At 46.0% G+C, this 13,161-nt stretch overlaps 1 pseudogene; it reads right to left on the reverse strand.

The window, feature by feature from the left end:
- Positions 1-8,444: 8,444 nt before the first annotated feature.
- LOC140208430 (uncharacterized) overlaps positions 8,445-13,161 on the reverse strand; it is an 82,619-nt pseudogene continuing 77,902 nt past the window's right edge.

The raw sequence follows: 13,161 nt of genomic DNA on the forward strand, positions 1-13,161 counted from the left end.
AATAGTGTGCGGAGGCCATGGAGGACCTGGTTGGGAAAGGTGGTATTCTGGGCACCGAGAAAGAGTTCGGGAAGGCAGCGTTTTATCTGGGGAATGATGAGTTGGTGCATCGGGCTTTCAGTAGCTGCATCACTGTGGAAAACATCTTTTTACAGATGGAGATGGTGGCAGCTCCCACGCAACGCATTGTCCTCGGTCACGTTAAGCCTTTCATCCCCAACGAGGACCTGCTTCCCCCACTAGCCCGCTTGGGACAAGTAAGGTCGGAGATAACTGCCATCAGACACAAATTTAAGAGACGCACCCTCCGCACCGTAATCTCTTTCCGGCGTCAGGTATTCATGCAGCTGGAAAGGGAGGATGACGTTGAGTTCCCCTCTACCACCACTCTGCTCCATCTAGCAGAATTAGTCCTTACTCTTAATAATTTCTCCTTTGACTCCTCCCACTTCCTCCAAACTAAAGGTGTAGCTATGGGCACCCGTATGGGTCCTAGCTATGCCTGCCTTTTTGTTGGCTTTGTGGAACAATCTATGTTCCGTGCCTATTCTGGTATCTGTCCCCCACTTTTCCTTCGCTACATTGACGACTGCATTGGCGCTGCTTCCTGCACGCATGCTGAGCCCGTTGACTTCATTAACTTTGTCTCCACCTTTCACCCTGCCCCCAAGTTTACCTGGTCCATTTCCGACACATCCCTCCCCTTTCTAGATCTTTCTGTCTCTGTCTCTGGAGACAGCTTCTCCACTGATGTCTACAATAAGGGCACCGACTCTCACAGCTATCTGGAGTATTCCTCTTCTCACCCTGTCTCTTCCAAAAATGCCATCCTCTTCTTGCAATTCCTCCGTATCTGCCGCATCCGTTCTCAGGATGAGGCTTTTCATTCCAGGACAAAGGAGGTGTCCTCCTTTTTTAAAGAAAGGGGCTTCCCTTCCTCCACCATCAACTCTGCTCTCAAACGCATCTCCCCGCATTTCAAGCACATCTGCTCTCACTCCATCCTCCCGCCACCCCACTAGGAATAGGGATCCCCTTGTCCTCACCTACCACCCCGCGTTTGGGTCCAACATATAATTCTCCACAACTTCCACCACCTCCAACGGGATCCCACCACTGAGCACATCTTTCCCTCCCCTCCAGCTCTCTGCTTTCCGCAGGGATCGCTCCTTACGCGACTCCATTGTCCATTCGTCCCCCCGCCCCATCCCTCCCCCCCCCCCGATCTCCCTCCTGGCGCTTATACCTGTAAGCAGAACAAGTGCTACACATGCCCTTACACTTCCTCCCTCACCACCATTCATGGCCCCAAACAGTCCTTCCAGGTGAGGCGACACTTCACCTGTGAGTCGGCTGGGGTGATATACTGCGTCCGGTGGTCCCGATGCGGCCTTCTATATATTGGCGAGACCCGACGCAGACTGGGAGATTGTTTCGCTGAACACCTGCGCTCTGTCCGCCAGAGAAAGCAGGATCTCCCAGTGGCCACACATTTTAATTTCACATCCCATTCCTATTCTGATATGTCTACCCACGGCCTCCTCTTCTGTAAAGATTAAGCCACACTCAAGCTGGAGGAACAACACCTTATATTCCGCCTGGGTAGCCTCCAACTTGATGGTATTAACACTGACTTCTCAAACTTCCGCTAATGCCCCACCTCCCACTCGTACCCCATCCGTTATTTATTTATATACACACATTATTTTCCTCTCTCTCCTTTTTCTCCCTCTGTCTCTCTGACTATACCCCTTGCCCATCCACTGGGGTTTCTCCCCCTCCCCTTTTTCTTTCTCCCTAGACCTCCTGTCCCATGATCCTCTCATATCCCCTTTGCCAATCACCTGTCCAGCTCTTGGCTCCATCCCTCCCCCTCCTGTCTTCTCCTATCATTTTGGATCTCCCCCTCTCCCTCCCACTTTCAAATCTCGGACTATCTCTTCATTCAGTTAGTCTCGACGAAGGGTCTCGGCCCGAAACGTCGACTGTACCTCTTCCTAGCAGCAACTCTTATGTGTGTTGCTTGAAATTCCAGCATTTGTAGATTTCCTCGTGTTTGCGTTTAGATGAAAAGGACGTTGTCACTTTGCAGGAGTCTGTTATATTAGAAGATTAGTTTGCTTTAACTCATAAGGTTAAGTTTACGCTGAATAAGAGCTTCCAAGAGAGTAGCAGGGATAACCAGGGTAAACCAGAAATTAAAGCTGGTGCTAATAACAAGAGTAAGGATGAAGGGAAGCAGTTGAAGGAGAAGTATTCTGGTCTTACTTGTGTAGGGTTCTCCGTAATATTAGATGGGCTGTTAACTGTTAATTGTTTATTTCAAAATGGCTTCTTGTACTGTTAACTGCTGAGTTCACTGTAACCTCATGTTTGTGTTATTATTAGTGATAATGGAAATTGTATTCATTGGGTAACCAACGGAAGTCATGTTTTGCTATCTTGTACGTGTGTGCTGGGTGAGGAGCGCGGGCTTTTTCGGGAGGCAAGCAGAGAGGACGGACGTGTGAGGAACAGACAGCAGTTCCAGGGCGGCGGATACCGGACCTCGGGGGTTCGGAGGGTAGCCGGAGTCTCTTAAGGAAGTTGTGGAGGGAATCGGAGGCGTGAGCTCCAACGTATTAAAATATTATGTGCGCAAGACTGATAAGTTACTTACGTGGCGCCTTTTTCTTTTATTTGCTTCCACTAACCCATCACTACAAATTACTTTAAAGTATATTTCGTTACTCACATTTGGTCTATTGTGTGATATTAGGGTCGGGGCTGATATTGGTGGGGTGGGGAGGGGGTGGTGTCTCACACCGTACCCGCACCAATCGTTTACACTGATTGGCAGCGTCGAAAAGGATGCTGCCACTTTGCAGGAGTCTGCTAGATTAGCAGATAAGTTTGCTTTAACTCAAAAGGTTAAGTTCACCCAGAATAAGAGCTTCCAAAAGAGTAGCAGGGATAACCAGGGTAAACCAGAAATTAAAGCTGGGACTAGTGACGAGACTAAGGATGAAGGGAAGCAGTTGAAGGAGAAATATTCTGGTCTCTCTTGTTACTATTGTGAGAAAGCTGGTCATATGGTGGCTAATTATTCTGTCCTGAAGAAGAAAAAGGAAAAGGAGGCAGTCCCACATGCCTGTGATCAGTATGTTGAAGCACCTATAAACCCACAGGGTTCTGAACATTCTGCTGAGGCTCAGTTAAGGACTGAGAGGTCTGAATGAGTTAAGTAGGGATTCCATCATTTTATGTCAAATGGGTTTGTATCAGTAACAGAAGGGTCAACCCCGGTACCAGTGAAAATTCTTCGAGATACTGGGGCTTCTCAGTCACTTATATTAGACAGTGTTCTAAAGTTTGGTGATGAGACGAACAGTGATGAAGTAAATCTTATTAAAGACATTGGGGGTGACATGGTTTCTGTGCCATTGTACAAGGTCACTTTACAGTCAGGGTTGGTTTCGGGACCTGTTAAAATCGGATTATGCTCCAGTTTACAGGTGGAAGATGTTACTTACCAGCAGAGGTGAGGTGATTTGGCCCTGAATTTAGAGCATATTCACAAACGATAGGATATTTGTGGAGCATCTTGATAGAGTAACTCTCCTCGTCAGTTAGAGAGCTACAGAGAGGGGTCGATAAGGGATGCTCATTTCAAATGGAGTTGTGTGAAAATTCCAGGATTTTTTTTACATTTTATTTAATTTTGCTTTGTGATCAATGAGGTATCTATCTATTTGAGTGTGCAATCTTTGGGATTCACTGCCCCAAGTGTGTGAAGGCCGGTTGCCTGGGTATTTTTGAGGTGGAGATAGATAATAATTAAAGGGAATGAGGGGAATGAATGCAGGAGTTTAGATCATGCAGGGTCGTGTTGATTAATCATAAGATCATAAGACACAGCGGGAGAACTTTTCCTCTTCTCTGTTCTAAATGGAGGTCCCACTATTCTGAGGGTGTGTTCCCCTGGTCCCCGACTGCAGGAAAAATCTTCTCCACATGCACTCTTTCTCAGCTTTTCGGCATTCGAGAGTCTCCCTCGCTTTTTTCTAAATGGTCTCGGATACAAGCCCAGAGACATCAAATGCCCCTCATGCGTTAAACCTCCAGAATTAACTTTTCCCTAATGGGCACAATTGCAAGCTGTTCTAAAAGGCATCTCATTGGTATTTTCCAAATTCCCTCTCTTGAGATCAAACACCAGCCTGATTTTCATAATCTCCCTCCACCCATCCCACTCATGGACTGTTTGTCCCACTCCCATCTGGGTAGACTATGCAGCATCCTCACCAGGACGGCCAGCCTCTGGGACAGCTACTTTCCCCAAGCAGTAAGGCTGATAAATATCTCTACCCAACTTACCCACCCATTCCACACCACCAAACACCTCGACTTTATCATTTCCTGTCTCTCATCTTATGTGCAGGCACTTTATGGACATACAATCAATCCGTGCACAGTTTATAAGCTGTGGATATATGTTTTTACTGTTGTGTTTTCGTGCTGCATTGGAGCCAGAGTAATAATTAATTCAATCTCGTTTACATTTGTCTGCTGGAAATGGAATTAAACAACCTTGAATAAACATTTCAGCAGACTGCAGCGTCACATTTCTGTCTCTCAGTGTTACTGCGGCAGAGCGTCACCCGGTGACAATGGAATCCACAAATCAGGGGCTCCTGTTATTGTGGCAAATCACCACCAAGTGGCAGTGTTGTCCACAAAAGGGAGAGGTTTGCAGCGATATGGAGGGGTGCAGGGGGCTGGAAGCCAACTCTGCAAGTGGATGAAGTGCCAGTCCTGCCCCAAACCACCCTCCCCACCACCAGTCAGGGTCCCAAACAGTCCTTCCACATGAGGCAACTTTTCAACATCATCACTGTTGGGGTCATCTCCTGTTTCCAGTTTTCCAGGTGTGGCCTCCTCGACATTAGTGAGACCCGATGTAGTCTCTGCATTCTGCACTCTGTCCCAATGGGATTCTGCAGATATTGGAGATGCAAAGTCACATACACAAAATGTTGGAGGAAGTCAGGAGGTCAGGTAGCTTCTACAGAGGGGGATAAATCAAAACAGAGATTTCCTGCTGAGACCCTTCATCAGGACTGGAAGTGGGGAGAAGCCGGAATAAGATGGTGCAGGGAGTGGAAAGAGTCCAAGCTGGTAGATAATAGGTGAAGTCAGGTAAGAGTGAAGGTGAGTGGGTGGGGGAGGTGGGAGATGAAGTGAGACGCTGTGAGGTGGAAGCTGGAAAATGCAAAGGGCTGAAAAGAAGGAATCTGATAGGATCAGAGAGCGGACCATGGGGAGAAAAGGAAGTAAAAGCGGAACCAGAGGGAGACGATCCGCAGTGAAGAGAGAAGTTGGGAGACAGAATGGAGGAGACGGGCGTGTAGATTGATGAAAGGAAAAGGTGGAGGTGGAAGTTAAAGATATCGATGTTCATGCCATCGAGTTGTAAACTACCCAGATGTAGTATGTGTTGTTGCTCCTTTAACCTGAGAGTGGACTCATCGTGTTAGTGAAACCGGAAGGGAGAGTGGATTAATAACTTTCCCCTGCGATCCCTATTAAATCGATCCTCTCTCACCTTAAAGTGGTGCCCACTGGTTGTTGGTTCCACAAAAGTGGGGAAAAAGGGAAAAAAAACCATCGAAAACCTACATCACAATACAGGCACTTTGGCCCACAAAGTTGTGCCGAGCATGTCCCTACCTAAGAAATTACTAGGCTTACCCATAGCTCTCTATTTTTCTAAGATCCATGTACCTATCCAAAGGTCTCTTAAAATACCATATCGTGTCTGCTTCCACCACCGTTGCCGGCAGCACATTCCACACACTCACCAATCTTTGCGTTAAAAAAAAACTTACCCCTGACATCTCCTCTGTACCTACTCCCCAGCACCTTAAACCTGTGCCCTCTTGTAGCAGCCATTTCAGCCCTGGGAAAAAAACCTCTGACTATCCACACGATCAATACCTCTCATCAACTTATACACCTCTATCAGGTCACCTCTCATCCTCCGTTGCTCCAAGGAGAAAAGGCCGAGTTCACTCATCTGCTCACGTTCCCCATTTCTGTACCCTCAGGGTTTGGGACACCTGCATCATGTCAGCCTCAATCTCCTGCACTTCAAGGTGTGAAGTCCCAACCTGCCCAGTCTCTCTCCAGAACTCAGTCCCTCGAGTACCGGCAACATTCTCATAAATCTCTCCTGCACTCATTCCTGCTTGACGTCCTCTCTCCTACAGCAGAACGACCAAAACTGGATACAATAATCCAGGCACGGATACCGTAACAATACCCTAACCCTAATGCAACCTCACTAGCCTCTTCTTCAGAACATGAGCCACGAGATATGAGACAGAGGCTGCTCAGCCAATCGAGTCTGTTCCACCATTCCTTTGTGTCCAATTGATTATCTCTCTCAACCCCATTCTCCTGCCTTCTCCCCTTAATCCGTGAACATCCATTGAAAACACACTCAGTGACTTGGCCTCTGCTCCATCTGTGGCAATGAATTCCAAAGATTTACCACTCCCTGACTACAGAAATTCCTCCTCATCTCTGCTGTCAGTGGATGCTCTATACATTGAGGCCGTGGCCTCTGGTCCCAGACCCACACAGCGTAGGGTGCATCTTCTTCATAGCCACTCTGTCCAGGCCTTTCAATATTTGATAGGTTTCAATGAGATCCCCTCTCTTTCTTCTGGACCAGTGAGTACAGGGTCAAAGCCGTCTAACGCTCCTCATACGTTAACCCTGTCATTCCTGGAATCATTCTTGTGAACCTTCTCCGGACGCGCTCCAATACGAGCACATCTTTTTCTCAGATAAGGGGTCGGAAACTGCTCACAATACACCAACAGCAATCTGACCGATGTGTTATAAAGCTACAGTGTCACATCCTTGCTCTTATATGCGAACATTACAGTTGTCATCCTTAATCAACTCAATCTGCAAGCAAACCTTCAGGGGCTCCTGCTCACCGACTCCCAAGTACCTATTTCTGATTTTTGTATTTTCTCCCATTTATTTTTTTTCTCTCTGTCTTTATTCTTTCTACCAATTGTACATGACCGTACACTTGCATACACTGTATTTCATCTGCTACTTCATTGTCTGTTCTCCAAACCTATCAAAGTCCTTCTGCAGACTCCGGCTTTGCTCTAAACTACCTGTCCCGTACCTATCTTTGTATCAACTGCAAAGTTCATCACCCAGGTATCAATTCCGTCATCCATATCATTCAGATTTAATATGAAAACATGTGGTCTCAATACTGCCCCCTACAGAACACCATTAGTTACTGACAGCAAAACAGAATTGCCCACATTATTCTGACTCTTTCTCCCTTGTCAGTCAGGCAATCTTCAACCCATACAAGTATCTTTCCTGTAATTCCATGAGCTGTGATCTTGTTAAGCAGCCTCACATTTATTCCACATCTGACTTGAGCTTCTCCTTCTCTAATGTCAGGGTGAATTTGATCATATTTAGTCACTTGCCCCTAAGGGTTCTTTGAACGTAAGTGACCTAATTAATTCCAGTTCATTACAACACCCAATCCAGAATAGCTGATCCCCAAGTGGGCTCAACCACGAGCTGCTCTAAAAAAGCATCTTGTAGGCATTCTAGGAATTCCTCCTCTTGAGAACAACACACTTAATTTTCCTTATCACCTGCATGACAATCCTCCATGACTATTGTAACATTGCCCTTTTGGCACGCATTTTTAATCTCCCATTGTCATTTGTGGACCACATACTTACAACTGATTGGAGGTCTCTATACAATTCCCATCAGGGATCTTTGTTTTCACATTTGCTGTTCCTTAATTCTACCCACAGATTCTACACCTTCCAACCCAATGCCACCTCTTTCTAATGATTTTAATTAATATTTTACCAACAGAGCCACACAACCCCACTATTAGATTGTTCTTTCAACAAACATACAAGTATCTGGGAAACAAGAGGACCTGCAGATGCTAGGAATCTAGAGAACTACACACAAAGTGCTGGAGGAGCTCAGCATGTCAGGCAGCATCTATGGATGGGAATCAACATTTCGGGCCAAGACCCTTCATCGGGACTCTTGATACCCACCTATCTGGAATATCAACAAGCAAAGAAAATAAAAAGTAGTGTGAAATAGGGAAAACCTTTGTCAAAATTTAGTTCAAGGCTTAAAAAAAACCTGCCAAACAGAGATCAATTGTTAACAAATACAACAAAGGCAATAAACACTTTCATCAATACCGACATTGACTTTTTTTTAAAATAAAAATATCTTGGTCCCATTTCAATCAGCAAAATTTACAAAGATAACTAAGAACTGAAATGATAACTTTAGAAAAGGCTATTTACACTCAAACCCACTTAGATTGGACAGAATGAGGAAGAGAAATAACACACATGAAAAAGAAATCACACAACAGTCAGATACAACTTGAAAGTAAATATTTTCATCAAAAATGAACACAATTCAGCACTCCAGGTGTGTATATGCAATTGTGATAAGTAATACAGACCAGAAACTTAAATGAGAGGCCAACTCAGAAAAATGAATAATCACTATGGAAGAAAACATTAACCAGTGGAATGAGTACGACCCTCCATGGGAGACATCCCAACGATCTGAGCAGATGAGATGTTGACAAGGAAGCATCGAGCACCTGACTGAGAGTTGGAGACCTCTTCCCAGAAACAGAGGGGTTCCTTGCAGAAATACGGGACAAGGTGGGTAACAAAAGGAAACAAACAAATGAAAATATATGAAATACAAACCAACAATGCAGCAAGTGCAGAAAATGCCAAGAGAAACCAGACACCATCCAACACATTCCAGGATCCTGCAGCAGTTTAACTCAATCTGATTACTTACACAGGTACAATCAAGTGGCAAATATCATTCACCAAAATCTTACTTCAAAATATAATCTCATGAATGACCACCATAATTTCATTGAGGCACCATAGATTCACGCCTGATTCAGTTTCAGAGTCAAAATCTTACAAATTATATAATAATCACTACATTACTACTAACAGGACAATCAATAACCATCCAGATATAATATTACAGGATAAACAAGCAGGAACAACTCCCTCAATAGATAAAACCATTCCAAACACACATGTTCCTCGACCAGTGGAGCACCTCACCACAGGCATTGTTTGTATCATCAGTCAGACAATGGAAAGATTTTCTCTGTCAATCAGCTTCCAAATGTTGCCACTCTGTCATTCGTTGCCACATCCCGCTGCTGATTCCCTTCTCCTCATCATACATTCTTATACCGACCATCGTCCAGAGCCCCAAACTCTGCCCTGTGCGGACCAACCTCTGGTTTCTGACCCTGAGTCCATTGAACATCCAACTAATGGTTTCCCATTCTGCTTTCAGTCTTTAGAGGAGAGTAGTGTTTTCAACAACACTGTAGAAGCAGCGAAAATGGCCCATAATGTGGAAATGAGCCCTGAATAAGGAGATTAACTCCCAATGTCATTCTTTCTCAGTCCAGAGATTTGAGGGGTGAAGAACATCTCAGACAGAACTGCAGTCAGCTCAACTTCTTCAGTCTGCAGAAAATTCAAGGGAAACCTCTTCACCCACACAGTGGTGACTGGGGCCCATCCCACAGGGAGAGTGAGAGATGAACAACAGGGGAGGATTCAAAAGGGCTGTCGTGGAACTGAATCACTGGCTGGGTCCAGCAGGCCTGAGTACACTGGTTGTGTTATAAACACGCTAAGTACCAAAGACAGAGTTTAAAATAGAACTGATTAATTTGTCACAGATGCAGAATGTTAAACTCCAGTCCCATTAAAGGTGAATATGTAGCAGAAGAAACTCCTCCCATGCCCAGTGACCAGGGTGCAGACTGGGTGTGGTGAGCAGCAGCAATAATTGCAGAGTTCAGCACCGACAGTCACTCTCGAAATTGCATTCAGCAACAGTGATGGACAAATATCCAGCATGCAGCTTATTGAAACTTTCTCCCCAGTGTGAACCTGGCAGTATGTCACAAGTGTAACATGCTGTAAGGTTTCACTGCTAATGTAATGGCCTCTCTGCAATGGTTCACTGCTGAGGTAGTGGTTTCTCTGTAGCAGTAACATTTAGGTTATGACTAGAGATAACAGGGTTTTGGAGTACGGGGCTATCCAATGGGAGAAATGTTCTTTCTTGAGAGTCTGGAAGAGAGATTTTCATGGTCTTTTGCCAAGGAGGGATCAGAAGACGTGAATGGAGAGAGTGGGCCCTTTTTCTTTATTTTGTTTTCTTTACTAACCCTGTAGTCAAAATAAGAATTATAATTCTCAATTATTTAATCACATATTGTGTACTGCTTGTTATTTTGGGGTACTGATTTGTAACAGGGGACACATCGTGCAGCATCCACCCAAACGAGATTTCTTAAGATTGGCCGGGCCGGGAGCTATCGACCCCCACATTAAACTGCTAGTCGAAGTGAGAGTTACAAGGTTAGATGACTGAGTGAATCGCTTCCCACATTCACAGCGGTTGAACGGGTTTCCCCAGTGTGAACTCAATGATGCAAACCTGATTGATTTGGCTGAGAGATTCTCTTCCCAAAGTCCGAGCAGGAGATCTGCCTCTCCCCAGTGTGAACACACTGATGTCTCTGTAGTTGAGATGACCGAGTGAATCCCTTCCCACAGTCTGAGCAGGTGAACGGCCTCTACCCAGTGTGAGCTTGCTGGTATCTCTGTAGTTGAGATGACCGAGTGAATCCCTTCCCACAACCAAAGCAGGTGAACAGCCTCTACCCAGTGTGAGCTTGCTGGTGTCTCTGTAGGTGGATTAACTGAGTGAATCCTTTCCCACACTCTGAGCAGGTGAATGGTCTTTCCCCAGTGTGAACTCGCTGATGTACCTTAAGTTGAGATGACGAAGTGAATCCTTTCCCACAGTCTGAGCAGGTGAACGGCCTCTCACCAGTGTGAACTGACTGGTGTCTCAGTAACTGAGATGATGAAGTGAATCCCTTCCCACAGTCTGAGCAGGTGAAAGGCCTCTCCCCAGTGTGAACTCGCTGATGTACCTTTAGTTGTGATGACAGAATGAATCCCTTCCCACACACTGAGCAGGAGAACGGCCTCTCACCAGTGTGAACTGACTGGTGTCTCAGTAACTGAGATGACGAAGTGAATCCCTTCCCACAGTCTGAGCAGGTGAATGGCCTCTCCCCAGTGTGAACTCGCTGATGTACCTTCAGTTGAGATGACGAAGTGAATCCCTTCCCACAGTCCGAGCAGGTGAACAGCCACTCTCCAGTGTGAACTGACTGGTGTCTCAGTAACTGAGATGACGAAGTGAATCCCTTCCCACAATCTGAGCAGGTGAATGGCCTCTCTCCATTGTAAACTCTCTGATGCGCCTTCAAATTCGATGACAAAGTAAATCCCTTCCCACAGTCTGAGCAGGTGAATGGTCTCTCCCCAGTGTGAACTCGCTGATGTACCTTCAGTTGAGATGATGTAGTGAATCCCTTCCCACATTCCGAGCAGGTGAACGGCCTCTCCCTTGTGTGAACTCGCTGGTGAGCCATTAGGTCAGATGACCAAGTGAATCCCTTCCCACAGTCTGAGCAGGTGAACGGCCTCTCCCCAGTGTGAACTCGCTGGTGTGCCATTAGGGGGGATGACTGAGTGAATCCCTTCCCACAGTCTGTGCAGGTGAATGGCCACTCTCCAGTGTGAACTGACTGGTGTCTCAGTAGGTGAGATGCCTGAGTGAATCCCTTCCCACAGTTTGAGCAGGTGAACGGCCTCTCTCCAGTGTGAACTTGCTGATGTACCTTAAGCTGAGATGACTGAGTGAATCCCTTCCCACACACTGAACAAGTGAACGGCCTCTCCCCAGTGTGAACTCGCTGATGTACCTTCAGTTGAGATGACGAAGTGAATCCCTTCCCACAGTCTGAGCAGGTGAACGGCCTCTCCCCGGTGTGAACTCGCTGGTGAGCCATTAGGTTAGATGACCGAGTGAATCCCTTCCCACAGTCTGTGCAGGTGTACGGCCTCTCTCCAGTGTGAACTCGCTGATGTACCTTCAGTTGAGATGACGAAGTGAATCCTTTCCCACAGTCCGAGCAGGTGAACTGCCGCTCCCCGGTGTGAACTCGCTGGTGTGCCATTAGGTCAGATGACAGAGTGAATCCCTTCCCACAGTCTAAGCAGGTGAATGGCCTCTCTCCTGTGTAAAATGACGAGCGTGCCAGTCGGTCAGATGACCAAGTGAATCCCTCCCCACAGTCTGAGCAGGAAGGATAGTTGATTGAATCCCTTGCTCCACTTCTTAAATTTCTGGACAGAGACAGCAAAACCGGCGTATTGTGTTCGAGGTTCCCATAGACAAATTCCTTGTCATTTTTAACCTGTAAAAAGATTTACAAAATCCATCAATGGGTGAAGGACAACATTTCAGATGAGATCACGAGTTGTCACGGTTGGTCTGGCATCACTCTGTTTCAGCGAAATTCAACCCTAGTTGGAGACAGAAGTCATCTTCTAACTGGGCACAGTGCTGGTATCTGGAATGACCATCAAACTCTCTGATGCTCTTCCTGTCTCTATGAGAATGGGGCATTTCTGTCATCTCCAATCTGTGACCTGGCTCAGTTTGACTCTCTCCATTGGTATTATTCCCTGTTCCCATTGAATTCCATGGGTTCCTGGTCCCACAGTAACTGAAACACGAATAGCCGGCAGTGCATTCCACCATTCTCTGTGTGAAAAACCTACCCCTGTCATCCGCTCGTTATCTATTTACAAGCACCTTAAAACTATGTCCCCTCGTGTTAGCCATTTAGCCCTGGGAATAAACCTCTGGCTATCCACACAATCAATGTCCCTCATCATCTTATACATCTAAGAAAGGCTCTAAACATGAACAAGGAAATTATACACTGCTTTGAGGATTTGTTAGAAATATACAAAATTATGAGGGTATAGATAAGGTAAATGCGAGCAGCTTTTTCCACTGAGGCTGGGTGGGATGACAACCAGAGGTCATGGGTAAGTGGGGAAGGTGAAAATTTAACGGGAACATTTGGAAAAGCTCTTTACTGAAATGGTCGTGAGCGTGTGGAATAAGATGCCAGCACGTGGTGAATATGAGCTCGGTTTCACCATT

The sequence above is a fragment of the Mobula birostris genome, chromosome 13 (assembly GCF_030028105.1).
Source record: "Mobula birostris isolate sMobBir1 chromosome 13, sMobBir1.hap1, whole genome shotgun sequence".
Classification (NCBI taxonomy): Eukaryota; Metazoa; Chordata; class Chondrichthyes; order Myliobatiformes; family Myliobatidae; genus Mobula; species Mobula birostris.